Source organism: Xenopus laevis, chromosome 4S (genome assembly GCF_017654675.1).
Source record: "Xenopus laevis strain J_2021 chromosome 4S, Xenopus_laevis_v10.1, whole genome shotgun sequence".
NCBI classification, from domain to species: domain Eukaryota; kingdom Metazoa; phylum Chordata; class Amphibia; order Anura; family Pipidae; genus Xenopus; species Xenopus laevis.
The window spans coordinates 2,856,995-2,872,548 of record NC_054378.1 but is presented as its reverse complement, the minus strand read 5'-3'; the positions used below and the strand labels follow the sequence as shown (position 1 = coordinate 2,872,548).

General features: G+C 37.3%; 1 long non-coding RNA gene across 4 annotated transcripts; it reads right to left on the bottom strand.

The window, feature by feature from the left end:
- Positions 1-7,995: 7,995 nt before the first annotated feature.
- LOC121393154 lies at positions 7,996-14,536 on the bottom strand. Of its 4 annotated transcripts, XR_005960774.1 has the most exons (4): positions 11,595-14,536; positions 10,326-11,410; positions 9,781-10,141; positions 7,996-9,596 (listed from the first exon to the last, which is right to left on the bottom strand). It is a non-coding gene; the product is annotated as an uncharacterized LOC121393154 (long non-coding RNA). The 4 variants fall into 4 exon arrangements; XR_005960771.1 differs by having other exon boundaries at positions 7,996-10,141; XR_005960773.1 differs by having other exon boundaries at positions 7,996-10,141; positions 10,506-11,410.
- Positions 14,537-15,554: the final 1,018 nt, after the last annotated feature.

The following is a 15,554-nucleotide window of genomic DNA, read 5'->3' as shown; positions in this document are numbered from 1 at the left end:
AGCGAGGACAGAAAATTAAAAAATCAGCCCGATTCCATAAAGAGAAATAAAAGGCATCGACAGTATGAAATTGTCAGGTGGAGGAAGAAGATTCCTGAAGATGTTGTGTCAGAGAGTCTTCAGCCTGAAGGCTGGAACATAATGGCTGTAGCTTTTGCTTCTACAATGGAAAGAAAAGCCCTATAAACAGCAAAGAGAATATTGGCTTTTAGAAGAAAACAGAAATAAGAAAGATGGCGGATGTCTTTATTCTGCTTACAGAGGCCACAGCACTTATGTGTCTCATAAAGGAGAAGGAAAGTTCCGAAGCAGTTTATTGCCAATAGATTAGCCACAATAGTGCAATCTATAACATTATATTTATTTTGCTGAATACTTTACCGTACCTGAGTAAACAGCTCTAGAAGCTCTCTGTTTGTTTAGGATAGGAGCTGCCATATTAGCTTGGTGTGACATCACTTCCTGCCTGAGTCTCTCCCTGCTCATTCATAGCTCTGGGCTCAGATTACAGCAGGGAGGGGATGAGCGAGAGAGGAGCAAACTGAGCATGCTCAAGCCCTAGCCCTGGAGGTGTAAACTGAAAACAGGAAGTCTGATACAGAAGCCCATGAGTACACAATAGAAGGAAAGAAATGTGCTGTTTCTTTTGACTTTGAGGGTTTACTGGTGAATTTATATAGACCTTTCTGATTAGGCTCACTTAGTTCTAAGCTTTCCTTCTCCTTTAACATTAGAGGTTCAGAGCTGAAGAGTCTTATAAATAAGACTTGAGCACAATCTTAATCCATTACTCAACACAATAAAAGATTTCTCTGTATATCTGAACTATTAGAGCTGCAAAGGAATTTTTCAAATCAAACCAAAATGAAAAAGCAACAGAACTAACTTTTTTCCTAATTACATGTGTGAGTTGTTATAAAATACATGTTGTAATATATTCTTTTATTTTTTTATGTTTCCAAATACTTGTGTTTCTCCCAGGAGTTATTTGACCCTTGTTTTCCATCCACATGTATTACTGTTAACACTATGGGGTGTAGATAATGCTACAGGTTGTATGTTAACGCTACAAACATTGCAAAAAGAAAGACTTACACTCGCACACCCTGGCCGTCCAGACTTCAGCGACTCCCAGGTGCTCGATGCTAGAGGGAATGGGCAACCTCAGAAACAGCGTAGGAACAAGATACACCGGCACAGCATGGGTGAGTTCAGCAGGTTAAACCTTGCTCGTTTATTGCGGATGCAACGTTTCGGGGCGTGACCCCTTTCTCAAGCATGCTTGAGAAAGGGGTCACGCCCCGAAACGTTGCATCCGCAATAAACGAGCAAGGTTTAACCTGCTGAACTCACCCATGCTGTGCCGGTGTATCTTGTTCCAACGCTACAAACATAACAGGGTTTTATAAAACAACTGTAGTACTTGGGGACCCAGAGGGGTGGTCAGACAGGTAACGCTCAGGTTGTCATGTGAGAACTGCATTGGGCTTTGGATGAGGTTCTCTAGCAGTGGGTTTGCTTAGTCCACCAATGGTATTGTGTTTATTGTGATTGGGCCTACTGTCTGGGTGGCCAAAAAAAGACCCTGATCAGCAGATTGGGCCTCAAACACCCCTGTTTGATACTGTAGATGTGATTCAACTGAATTAACAAATACCTTCTTCAGTCGTATCGTCCCAGTAAGGAAGTGTCTGCTTGAACAATTTGTGTGTTCGTAGTTCATCTCCGTTTCAAATTACAGTTGTTCCTGACCAAATAATTGCCTTTTGTACATTTACTGCTAAGGATTTTACTATAAATTACAGTGTTTCTATCACCACTTTCTAGGTCAGTGGTTTTTAAGGGATCCTGTCATCGGAAAACATGTTTTTTTCAAAACACATCAGTTAATAGAGCTGCTCCAGCAGAATTCTGCACTGAAATCCACTTCTCAAAAGAGCAAACTGATTTTTTTATATTTAATTTTGAAATCTGACATGGGGCTAGACATATTGTCAATTTCCCAGCTGCCCCCAGTCATGTGACTTGTGCTCTGATAAACTTCAATCTCTCTTTACTGCTGTACTGCAAGTTGGAGTGATATCACCCCCTCCTTTTCCCCCAGCAGCCAAACAACAGAACAATGGGAAGGTAACCAGATAGCAGCTCCCTAACACAAGATAACAGCTGCCTGGTAGATCTAAGAACAACACTCAATAGTAAAATCCAGGTCTCACTGAGACACATTCAGTTACATTGAGAAGGAAAAACAGCAGCCTGCCAGAAAGCATTTCTCTGCTAAAGTGCAGGCACAAGTCACATGACTGGGGGCATCTGGGAAATTGACAATATGTCTAGCCCCATGTCAGATTTCAAAATTGAATATAAAAAAATCTGTTTGCTCTTTTGAGAAATGGATTTCAGTGCAGAATTCTGCTGGAGCAGCACTATTAACTGATGTGTTTTTTTTTTGCCATTGGCAAAATGGCAAAAAAAAAAGCAAAATGAAGCTTCAGGCTCCAAAAAAAAACAAACATGTTTTTTTCAAAATACATCAGTTAATAGTGCTGCTCCAGCAGAATTCTGCACTGAAATCCATTTCTCAAAAGAGCAAACAGATTTTTTTATATTCAATTTTGAAATCTGACATGGGGCTAGACATATTGTCAATTTCCCAGCTGCCCCTGGTCATGTGACTTGTGCCTGCACTTTAGGAGAGAAATGCTTTCTGGCAGGCTGCTGTTTTTCCTTCTAAATGTAACTGAATGTGTCTCAGTGGGACCTGGATTTTACTATTGAGTGTTGTTCTTAGATCTACCAGGCAGCTGTTATCTTGTGTTAGGGAGCTGCTATCTGGTTACCTTCCCATTGTTCTGTTGTTAGGCTGCTGGGGGGGAAAAGGGAGGGGGTGATATCACTCCTACTTGCAGTACAGCAGTAAAGAGAGACTGAAGTTTATCAGAGCACAAGTCACAGTGCTCCTCGCGGGTGTGGGTTGTGCTCTTCTCCTGCTCTCCCCCCCCAACCAATTACAATCTACCATTTTAGTGGGGGTTCTCCCCCTTTTTTATCAATATTTATTCAAGTCCAGTAAATGGTTTTTAATGAATTCAGTCACTTTTCTTAGTTAAATTGTGGTTATTCTGTTTTTAGTTAATTTATTACCCTGATCTGTGCAGGCACTTTCAGTTCAACCTAATTTTGTTATTGTAATCATGAATTCAGAATAAAATTTATACTAGCACTTTAATTAATCAATCACTTCATTTAGTTTTTTATAAGTAATTTATATTCACTCAATTGAGTATATTATAAGAAAATTTATAATCATTACTTAACGGCACAAAGTACCTAACGGGGTAATCACTCTTGGGGGCCGATTCACTAACTTCGAGTGAAGGATTCGAAGTACCTCGACTATCGAATTGGCGTAAATTCGCCTGAGTAGAATGATTCGAATAGATTGAGCGCAAAAACTCTGCGACTATTCGCCATTCGATAGTCGAAGTACTGGATCGAGCGCCAAAACGCTGCGCCTATTTGCCATTCGATAGTCAAAGTACTGGATCGAGCGCAAAAACGCTGCGACTATTCGCCCATTCGATAGTCGAAGTACTGTCTCTTTTAAAAATACTTCGACTGCCTACTTCGCCACCTAAAACCTACCGAATTGCTTTAAAAGCCTATGGGAAAGTCCCATAGGCTTGTTTTCCAAGTTGTTGATCGAATAAAAAGGCATTCGATCGAATGAAAATCCTTCGAGCGAATATTCGATCGAGCGCCTATTCGCCTGGCGAATATTCGCCAATTCGACTATTCGCCAGAGCGTAAATTCGCCCGAATTGCCTATTCGATTCTATTCCCCAGTCGAATTTGAGGGATTTAACCCCTCGAAATTTGACCCTTGATGAATTTGCCCCTTGGTGTTGAACACCATCTCGCAATAACGAATCACAACAAAGTTCCTTTAAAATATTTATTGAAATCAATCACAATCATCAGAAACTGAACAGCTGAACAATATAGATATCGGTAATTAATGTGGGATTAATAATTGGTGGGTAACTAGATGGAGAGGGGTTTTACTCTCTTTTCAGTTTAGCAGATATTCACCGTCTGCATGTACTGAATAACAGCAGAGAAAACCTTCACAGGCAACAAACAGTTCCCCTGTATTTATTTAAGACTAAAATGTTTGCGCTCTAAATGGCTGCAACGTACAACAAAGGAAAGGGAGTGATTAGAAGCTACAGACACCGCAGGGAATTGAACCCCGTCCTGGAAGCCAGGAGTGCCAACCACCAGTATCTTTTGCTTTTTTTGGGGGGAGGTTACAAGTAGGAATAAAGCAAAACCTGGAAGAACAAAAAAAACTGTTCTTCCAGTAAAAGAAAACCTTTATAGACTTTGAATAGCAGTTATCTTATCCTTAAAGGAGAAGGAAAGCTACGGAGGCAGTATATTAGCCACAATAGTACAAGCTATAACACTATATTTATTCTGTAGAATGTTTTACCATATCGGAGTAAAAAGCTCAACAAGCTGTCTGTTTGTTTAGGATAGCAGCTGCCATATTAGCTTGTTGTGACATAATTTCCTGCCTGAGTCTCTCCCTGCTCACTCATAGCTCTGGGCTCAGGAGGGAGAGAGGAACAAACTGAGCATGCTCAAGCCCTAGCCCTGGAGGTTTAAGCTGAAAACAGGAAGTCTGATACAGAAGCCCATGAGTACACAATAGCAGGAAAGAAATGTGCTGTTTCTTTTGACAGAGGACTCAGAGCAACATTACTTTGAGGGTTAACTGGTATATTTAGGTGGATCGTTTTGATGAGGCTTACGTAGTTTTAACCTTTCCTTCTCCTTTAAGACAAGGGTTTGAATTATTGGACACATTTGACTGCCAATTATAGAAACACATCAACCCAATTTATAATGGATTTCCCTAATCCAGATAAAATGTCATAATCTGAACAAGAGGACAAAAAAAAATAGAAGGCAATACTCTTTAGAACAAAATATCTTGTTTTCCTTTAACTCGACATCAGTGGCAGTAACATTTATAGGGAGCTCTGTGACAACAGTGACAAAATCTTCTCAAACACAAACTAGAACAGAACAACAGTCCAATAGCTTTCACTTATAATAATGACACACAACAGGAAGTGGCCACACAATCCATATTTAAACAGAATAACGTGTTATCGGTGTTCAGTTCATTCCGAATAAAGTCCAACAATTGGATTTCCTAGAAATGATTGAATCGGAGGTTAAAAACAACTGAACCCAGACACACAACTGAACCCCAACCCTCACGCACACGACGATCATCAAATAAAATACTTGGCAGAGGAAAAAGAATTGGGCTCTATCTCTGTTTGAGCTCATCGAATCTGTAGTTCTCAGATATTTATCCACATCTAAAAAATAAAAATAATTGATGGCAGTCCTCTTTGAAACGATTTCCTGACAAGTATAATTCCACTTCTACACAATTTAACACTCGCTAGTGTTCACTTATATTACAGACGCCATTCTGTCTTTGGGTAGAATTCCTCACTTCTTCTCTGCACTGTTCAGAATGTCACGGAAAAAAAACACACAGTGGTACAATTCCATACTGACGAATTTATTTACTGGAAAATCAGATAAAAGGTTCTTTCCAATGTAGGGATCTCTTCAGCATTTCTTTGTACTTTATCACCAGTTGATAAAAGAAGTACAGGAAGTGGAAACAAAAGGCGTCACACATCCAAAATACTACACAAGTCTTCAACTCAGAAAAAAAATCAGGAACATTCCCTCTTACAATACGATGACTTCTGCTGATTTGAAGCTTCTGTTTCACCTATAGAATCTCTTTGACATTCCTTCATCTGTATCACGAGCTGATAAAAGAAGTACAAGAAGCCGACACAAAATGCAACACATCCAAAATACTACACAAGTCTTCAATTCATTAAAAAAAAAATCAGGAAAATTCGGTCTTACAAGACGATGACTTCTGCTGATTTGAAGCTTCTGCTTCACCTATAGGATCTCTTTCTCACTCCTTCTTCTGTATCACGGGCTGATAAAAGAAGTACAGGCAGCCGACACAAAATGCAAAACATCCAAAATACTACACAAGTCTTCAATTCACAAATAAATCAGGAAAATTATTTCTTACAAGATGATGTTGTCAATTAGCTGTTGAGAAAGTCCAAGAAGACAGACACCAAAGCAAACCATCTCCTTTACAGTATAATTCAACTTCTAGATAATACAACATCTCATAGGGTTCACTTCCTTACTATTTGAGATTCCATTCTGATTTTGGGTAAATTTCTTTGATTCTCATAACTGTTGGGAAAATCAAGAGGAAAGAGACACACAAAAACACAATTCTCTATTTCCATTTAAAAAGGGGCATACCTGATTATAGGATTACTCTGGCTAATAGGGATCTCTTTGACATTCCTTCTGCTGTATCACGAGCTGAGGAAAGAAGTACAGGCAGCCGACACAAAATGCAACACTTATCACAACACTTATCCAAAATACTACACAAGTCTTCAATTCATTAAAAAAATCAGGAAAATTCCGTCTTACAATACGGTGACTTCCGCTGATTTGAAGCTTCTGTTTCACCTACAGGATCTCATTAAAAATTCCTTCTTCTGTATCACGGGCTGATAAAAGAAGTACAAGAAGCCGACACAAAACGCAACACATCCAAAATACTACACAAGTCTTCAATTCATTAAAAAAAAAAATCAGGAAAATTCGGTCTTACAATACGGTGACTTCCGCTGATTTGAAGCTTCTGTTTCACCTATAGGATCTCTTTGACATTCCTTTTGCTTTATCACGAGCTGATAAAAGAAGTACAGGCAGACGACACAAAATGCAACACTTATCCAAAATACTACACAAATATTAAATTCACAAATAAATCAGGAAAATTATTTCTTACAAGATGATGTTCTCCCCTGCTTTGAACCACTTATCTCATTTCATGTCAATTAGCTGTTGAGAAAGTCCAAGAAGATAGACACCAAAGCAAACCATCTCCTTTACAGTATAATTCAACTTCTAGATAATACAACATCTCATAGGGTTCACTTCCTTACTATTTGAGATTCCATTCTGATTTAGGGTAAATTCCTTTGATTCTCATAACTGTTGGGAAAATCAAGAGGAAAGAGACACAAAAAAACCACAATTCTTTATTTCCATTCATATTTAAAACGTGGCATACCCGATTATAGGATTACTCTGGCTAATAGAGATCTCTTTGTCATTCCTTCTGCTGTATCACGAGCTGAGGAAAGAAGTACAGGCAGCGACACAAAATGCAACACTTATTCAAAATATTACACAAGTCTTCAATTCATTAAAAAAATCAGGAAAATTCCGTCTTACAATACGGTGACTTCGGCTGATTTGAAGCTTCTGTTTCACCTATAGAATCTCTTTGACATTCCTTCTTCTGTATCACGAGCTGATAAAATATGTACAGGAAGCCGACACAAAATGCAACACATATCCATCATACTATACAAGTCTTCAATTCATTGACAAAATCAGGAAAATTCCGTCTTACAATACGGTGACTTCCGCTGATTTGAAGCTTCTGTTTCACCTATAGGATCTCTTTGACATTCCTTCATCTGTATCACGGGCTGATAAAAGAAGTACAAGAAGCCGACACAAAATGCAACACATCCAAAATACTACACAAGTCTTCAATTCATTAAAAAAAATCAGGAAAATTCCATCTTACAAGACGATGACTTCCGCTGATTTGAAGCTTCTGTTTCACCTATAGGATCTCTTTGACATTCCTTCATCTGTATCACGGGCTGATAAAATATGTACAGGAAGCCGACACAAAATGCAACACATATCCATCATACTATACAAGTCTTCAATTCATTGACAAAATCAGGAAAATTCCGTCTTACAATACGGTGACTTCCACTGATTTGAAGCTTCAGTTTCACCTATAGGATCTCATTAAAAATTCCTTCTTCTGTATCACGGGCTGATAAAAGAAGTACAAGAAGCCGACACAAAACGCAACACATCCAAAATACTACACAAGTCTTCAATTCATTAAAAAAAAAATCAGGAAAATTCGGTCTTACAATACGGTGACTTCCGCTGATTTGAAGCTTCTGTTTCACCTATAGGATCTCTTTGACATTCCTTTTGCTTTATCACGAGCTGATAAAAGAAGTACAGGCAGCCGACACAAAATGCAACACATATCCAACGGACTACACAAGTCTTCAAATCATTAAAAAAATCAGGAAAATTCCATTTTACAAGACGATGACTTCCGCTGATTTGAAGCTTCTGTTTCACCTATAGGATCTCTTTGACATTCCTTCTTCTATATCACGGGCTGATGAAAGAAGTACAAGAAGCCGACACAAAATGCAACACATATCCAACGGACTACACAAGTCTTCAATTCAGGAAAAAAATCAGGAAAATTCCATCTTACAAGACGATGACTTCTGCTGATTTGAAGCTTCTGTTTCACCTATAGGATCTCTTTGACATTCCTTCTGCTGTATCACAAGCTGATGAAAGAAGTACAGGAAGCCGACACAAAATGCAACACATATCCATCATACTATACAAGTCTTCAATTCATTGAAAAAATCAGGAAAATTCCGTCTTACAATACGGTGACTTCGGCTGGTTTGAAGCTTCCGTTTCACCTATAGAATCTCATTAAAAATTCCTTCTTCTGTATCACGGGCTGATAAAAGAAGTACAAGAAGCCAACACAAAATGCAACACATTCAAAATACTACACAAGTCTTCAATTCATTAAAAAAAAAAAAACAGGAAAATTCGGTCTTACAATACGGTGACTTCGGCTGATTTAAAGCTTCTATTTCACCTATAGAATCTCATTAAAAATTCCTTCTTCTGTATCACGGGCTAATAAAAGAAGTACAAGAAGCCGACACAAAATGCAACACATTCAAAATACTACACAAGTCTTCAAATCATTAAAAAAAAATCTGGAAAATTCCATCTTACAAGACGATGACTTCCGCTGATTTGAAGCTTCACTTTCACCTATAGGATCTCTTTGACATTCCTTCTGCTGTATCACGAGCTGATAAAATATGTACAGGAAGCCGACACAAAATGCAACACATATCCATCATACTATACAAGTCTTCAATTCATTAACAAAATCAGGAAAATTCCGTCTTACAATACGGTGACTTTGGCTGATTTGAAGCTTCTGTTTCACCTATAGAATCTCATTAAAAATTCCTTCTTCTGTATCACGGGCTGATAAAAGAAGTACAAGAAGCCAACACAAAATGCAACACATTCAAAATACTACACAAGTCTTCAAATCATTAAAAAAATCTGGAAAATTCGGTCTTACAAGACAATGACTTCCGCTGATTTGAAGCTTCTGTTTCACCTATAGGATCTCTTTGACATTCCTTCATCTGTATCACGGGCTGATAAAATATGTACAGGAAGCCGACACAAAATGCAACACATATCCATCATACTATACAAGTCTTCAATTCATTGACAAAATCAGGAAAATTCCGTCTTACAATACAGTGACTTCGGCTGATTTGAAGCTTCAGTTTCACCTATAGAATCTCATTAAAAATTCCTTCTTCTGTATCATGGGCTAATAAAAGAAGTACAAGAAGCCGACACAAAATGCAACACATTCAAAATACTACACAAGTTTTCAATTCATTAAAAAAAAAAATCAGGAAAATTCGGTCTTACAATATGGTGACTTCGGCTGATTTAAAGCTTCTGTTTCACCTATAGAATCTCATTAAAAATTCCTTCTTCTGTATCATGGGCTAATAAAAGAAGTACAAGAAGCCGACACAAAATGCAACACATTCAAAATACTACACAAGTCTTCAAATCATTAAAAAAATCTGGAAAATTCGGTCTTACAAGACAATGACTTCCGCTGATTTGAAGCTTCTGTTTCACCTATAGGATCTCTTTGACATTCCTTCATCTGTATCACGGGCTGATAAAATATGTACAGGAAGCCGACACAAAATGCAACACATATCCATCATACTATACAAGTCTTCAATTCATTGACAAAATCAGGAAAATTCCGTCTTACAATACAGTGACTTCGGCTGATTTGAAGCTTCAGTTTCACCTATAGAATCTCATTAAAAATTCCTTCTTCTGTATCATGGGCTAATAAAAGAAGTACAAGAAGCCGACACAAAATGCAACACATTCAAAATACTACACAAGTTTTCAATTCATTAAAAAAAAAAATCAGGAAAATTCGGTCTTACAATATGGTGACTTCGGCTGATTTAAAGCTTCTGTTTCACCTATAGAATCTCATTAAAAATTCCTTCTTCTGTATCATGGGCTAATAAAAGAAGTACAAGAAGCCGACACAAAATGCAACACATTCAAAATACTACACAAGTCTTCAAATCATTAAAAAAATCTGGAAAATTCGGTCTTACAAGACAATGACTTCCGCTGATTTGAAGCTTCTGTTTCACCTATAGGATCTCTTTGACATTCCTTCATCTGTATCACGGGCTGATAAAAGAAGTACAAGAAGCCGACACAAAATGCAACACATATCCATCATACTATACGTCTTCAATTCATTGACAAAATCAGGAAAATTCCATCTTACAATACGGTGACTTCGGCTGATTTGAAGCTTCAGTTTCACCTATAGGATCTCTTTGACATTCCTTCTTCTGTATCACAAGCTGATGAAAGAAGTACAGGCAGCCGACACAAAATGCAACACATATCCATCATACTATACAAGTCTTCAATTCATTGAAAAAATCAGGAAAATTCCGTCTTACAATACGGTGACTTCGGCTGGTTTGAAGCTTCCGTTTCACCTATAGAATCTCATAAAAAATTCCTTCTTCTGTATCACGGGCTGATAAAAGAAGTACAAGAAGCCAACACAAAATGCAACACATTCAAAATACTACACAAGTCTTCAATTCATTAAAAAAAAAAATCAGGAAAATTCGGTCTTACAATATGGTGACTTCGGCTGATTTAAAGCTTCTGTTTCACCTATAGAATCTCATTAAAAATTCCTTCTTCTGTATCATGGGCTAATAAAAGAAGTACAAGAAGCCGACACAAAATGCAACACATTCAAAATACTACACAAGTCTTCAAATCATTAAAAAAATCTGGAAAATTCGGTCTTACAAGACAATGACTTCCGCTGATTTGAAGCTTCTGTTTCACCTATAGGATCTCTTTGACATTCCTTCATCTGTATCACGGGCTGATAAAATATGTACAGGAAGCCGACACAAAATGCAACACATATCCATCATACTATACAAGTCTTCAATTCATTGACAAAATCAGGAAAATTCCGTCTTACAATACAGTGACTTCGGCTGATTTGAAGCTTCAGTTTCACCTATAGAATCTCATTAAAAATTCCTTCTTCTGTATCATGGGCTAATAAAAGAAGTACAAGAAGCCGACACAAAATGCAACACATTCAAAATACTACACAAGTTTTCAATTCATTAAAAAAAAAAATCAGGAAAATTCGGTCTTACAATATGGTGACTTCGGCTGATTTAAAGCTTCTGTTTCACCTATAGAATCTCATTAAAAATTCCTTCTTCTGTATCATGGGCTAATAAAAGAAGTACAAGAAGCCGACACAAAATGCAACACATTCAAAATACTACACAAGTCTTCAAATCATTAAAAAAATCTGGAAAATTCGGTCTTACAAGACAATGACTTCCGCTGATTTGAAGCTTCTGTTTCACCTATAGGATCTCTTTGACATTCCTTCATCTGTATCACGGGCTGATAAAAGAAGTACAAGAAGCCGACACAAAATGCAACACATATCCATCATACTATACGTCTTCAATTCATTGACAAAATCAGGAAAATTCCATCTTACAATACGGTGACTTCGGCTGATTTGAAGCTTCAGTTTCACCTATAGGATCTCTTTGACATTCCTTCTTCTGTATCACAAGCTGATGAAAGAAGTACAGGCAGCCGACACAAAATGCAACACATATCCATCATACTATACAAGTCTTCAATTCATTGAAAAAATCAGGAAAATTCCGTCTTACAATACGGTGACTTCGGCTGGTTTGAAGCTTCCGTTTCACCTATAGAATCTCATAAAAAATTCCTTCTTCTGTATCACGGGCTGATAAAAGAAGTACAAGAAGCCAACACAAAATGCAACACATTCAAAATACTACACAAGTCTTCAATTCATTAAAAAAAAAAATCAGGAAAATTCGGTCTTACAATATGGTGACTTCGGCTGATTTAAAGCTTCTGTTTCACCTATAGAATCTCATTAAAAATTCCTTCTTCTGTATCATGGGCTAATAAAAGAAGTACAAGAAGCCGACACAAAATGCAACACATTCAAAATACTACACAAGTCTTCAAATCATTAAAAAAAAATCAGGAAAATTCCATCTTACAAGACGATGACTTCCGCTGATTTGAAGCTTCTGTTTCACCCATAGGATCTCTTTGACATTCCTTCTGCTGTATCACGAGCTGATAAAATATGTACAGGAAGCCGACACAAAATGCAACACATATCCATCATACTATACAAGTCTTCAATTCATTAACAAAATCAGGAAAATTCCGTCTTACAATACGGTGACTTCGGCTGATTTGAAGCTTCAGTTTCACCTATAGAATCTCATTAAAAATTCCTTCTTCTGTATCATGGGCTAATAAAAGAAGTACAAGAAGCCGACACAAAATGCAACACATTCAAAATACTACACAAGTCTTCAAATCATTAAAAAAATCTGGAAAATTCGGTCTTACAAGACAATGACTTCCGCTGATTTGAAGCTTCTGTTTCACCTATAGGATCTCTTTGACATTCCTTCTTCTGTATCACGGGCTGATAAAAGAAGTACAAGAAGCCGACACAAAATGCAACACATATCCATCATACTATACGTCTTCAATTCATTGACAAAATCAGGAAAATTCCATCTTACAATACGGTGACTTCGGCTGATTTGAAGCTTCAGTTTCACCTATAGGATCTCTTTGACATTCCTTCTTCTGTATCACGGGCTGATAAAAGAAGTACAAGAAGCCGACACAAAATGCAACACATCCAAAATACTACACAAGTCTTCAATTCATTAAAAAAAAAATCAGGAAAATTCGGTCTTACAATACGGTGACTTCGGCTGATTTGAAGCTTCTTTTTCACCTATAGAATCTCTTTGACATTCCTTCTGCTTTATCACGAGCTGATGAAAGAAGTACAGGCAGCCAACACAAAATGCAACACATATCCAACTGACTGCACAAGTCTTCAATTTAGAAAAAAAATCTGGAAAATTCCGTCTTACAATATGGTCACTTCCGCTGATTTGAAGCTTCTGTTTCACCTATAGGATCTCTGTGACATTCCTTCTGCTTTATCACGAGCTGATAGAATCTCATTAAAATTTCCTTCTTCTGTATCACGGGCTGATAAAAGAAGTACAGGCAGCCGACACAAAATGCAACACTTATCCAAAATACTACACAAGTCTTCAAATCATTAAAAAAATCAGGAAAATTCGGTCTTACAAGAAGATGACTTCCGTTGATTTGAAGCTTCTGTTTCACCTATAGGATCTCTTTGACATTCCTTCTGCTGTATCACGAGCTGTTAAAAGAAGTACAGGAAGCCGACACAAAATGCAACACATATCCATCATACTATACAAGTCTTCAATTCATTGACAAAATCAGGAAAATTCCGTCTTACAATACGGTAACTTTGGCTGATTTGAAGCTTCTGTTTCACCTATAGAATCTCATTAAAAATTCCTTCTTCTGTATCACGGGCTGATAAAAGAAGTACAAGAAGCCAACACAAAATGCAACACATTCAAAATACTACACAAGTCTTAAAATCATTAAAAAAATCAGGAAAATTCCATCTTACAAGACGATGACTTCCGCTGATTTGAAGCTTCTGTTTCACCTATAGGATCTCTTTGACATTCCTTCTGCTTTATCACGAGCTGATAAAAGAAGTACAGGCAGCCGACACAAAATGCAACACTTATCCAAAATACTACACAAGTCTTCAAATCATCAAAAAAATCTGGAAAATTCCATCTTACAAGACGATGACTTCCGCTGATTTCAAGCTTCTGTTTCACCTATAGGATCTCTTTGACATTCCTTCTGCTTTATCACGAGCTGATAAAAGAAGTACAGGCAGCCGACACAAAATGCAACACATCCAAAATACTACACAAGTCTTCAATTCATTGACAAAATCAGGAAAATTCCATCTTACAAGACGATGACTTCCGCTGATTTGAAGCTTCTGTTTCACCTATAGGATCTCTTTGACATTCCTTCTGCTGTATCGCGAGCTGATAAAATATGTACAGGAAGCCGACACAAAATGCAACACATATCCATCATACTATACAAGTCTTCAATTCATTGACAAAATCAGGAAAATTCCATCTTACAATACGGTGACTTCGGCTGATTTGAAGCTTCTGTTTCACCTATAGGACCTCATTAAAAATTCCTTCTTCTGTATCACGGGCTGATAAAAGAAGTACAAGAAGCCAACACAAAATGCAACACATATCCATCATACTATACAAGTCTTCAATTCATTGACAAAATCAGGAAAATTCCGTCTTACAATACGGTGACTTCGGCTGATTTAAAGCTTCTGTTTCACCTATAGAATCTCATTAAAAATTCCTTCTTCTGTATCACGGGCTAATAAAAGAAGTACAACAAGCCGACACAAAATGCAACACATTCAAAATACTACACAAGTCTTCAAATCATTAAAAAAATCAGGAAAATTCCATCTTACAAGACGATGACTTCCGCTGATTTGAAGCTTCTGTTTCACCTATAGGATCTCTTTGACATTCCTTCTTCTGTATCACGGGCTAATAAAAGAAGTACAAGAAGCCGACACAAAATGCAACACATTCAAAATACTACACAAGTCTTCAAATCATTAAAAAAATCTGGAAAATTCGGTCTTACAAGACAATGACTTCCGCTGATTTGAAGCTTCTGTTTCACCTATAGGATCTCTTTGACATTCCTTCTTCTGTATCACGGGCTGATAAAAGAAGTACAAGAAGCCAACACAAAATGCAACACATTCAAAATACTACACAAGTCTTCAAATCATTAAAAAAATCTGGAAAATTCGGTCTTACAAGACAATGACTTCCGCTGATTTGAAGCTTCTGTTTCACCTATAGGATCTCTTTGACATTCCTTCATCTGTATCACGGGCTGATAAAATATGTACAGGAAGCCGACACAAAATGCAACACATATCCATCATACTTTACGTCTTCAATTCATTGACAAAATCAGGAAAATTCCATCTTACAATACGGTGACTTCGGCTGATTTGAAGCTTCTGTTTCACCTATAGGATCTCTTTGACATTCCTTCTTCTGTATCACGGGCTGATAAAAGAAGTACAAGAAGCCGACACAAAATGCAACACATCCAAAATACTACACAAGTCTTCAATTCATTAAAAAAAAAATCAG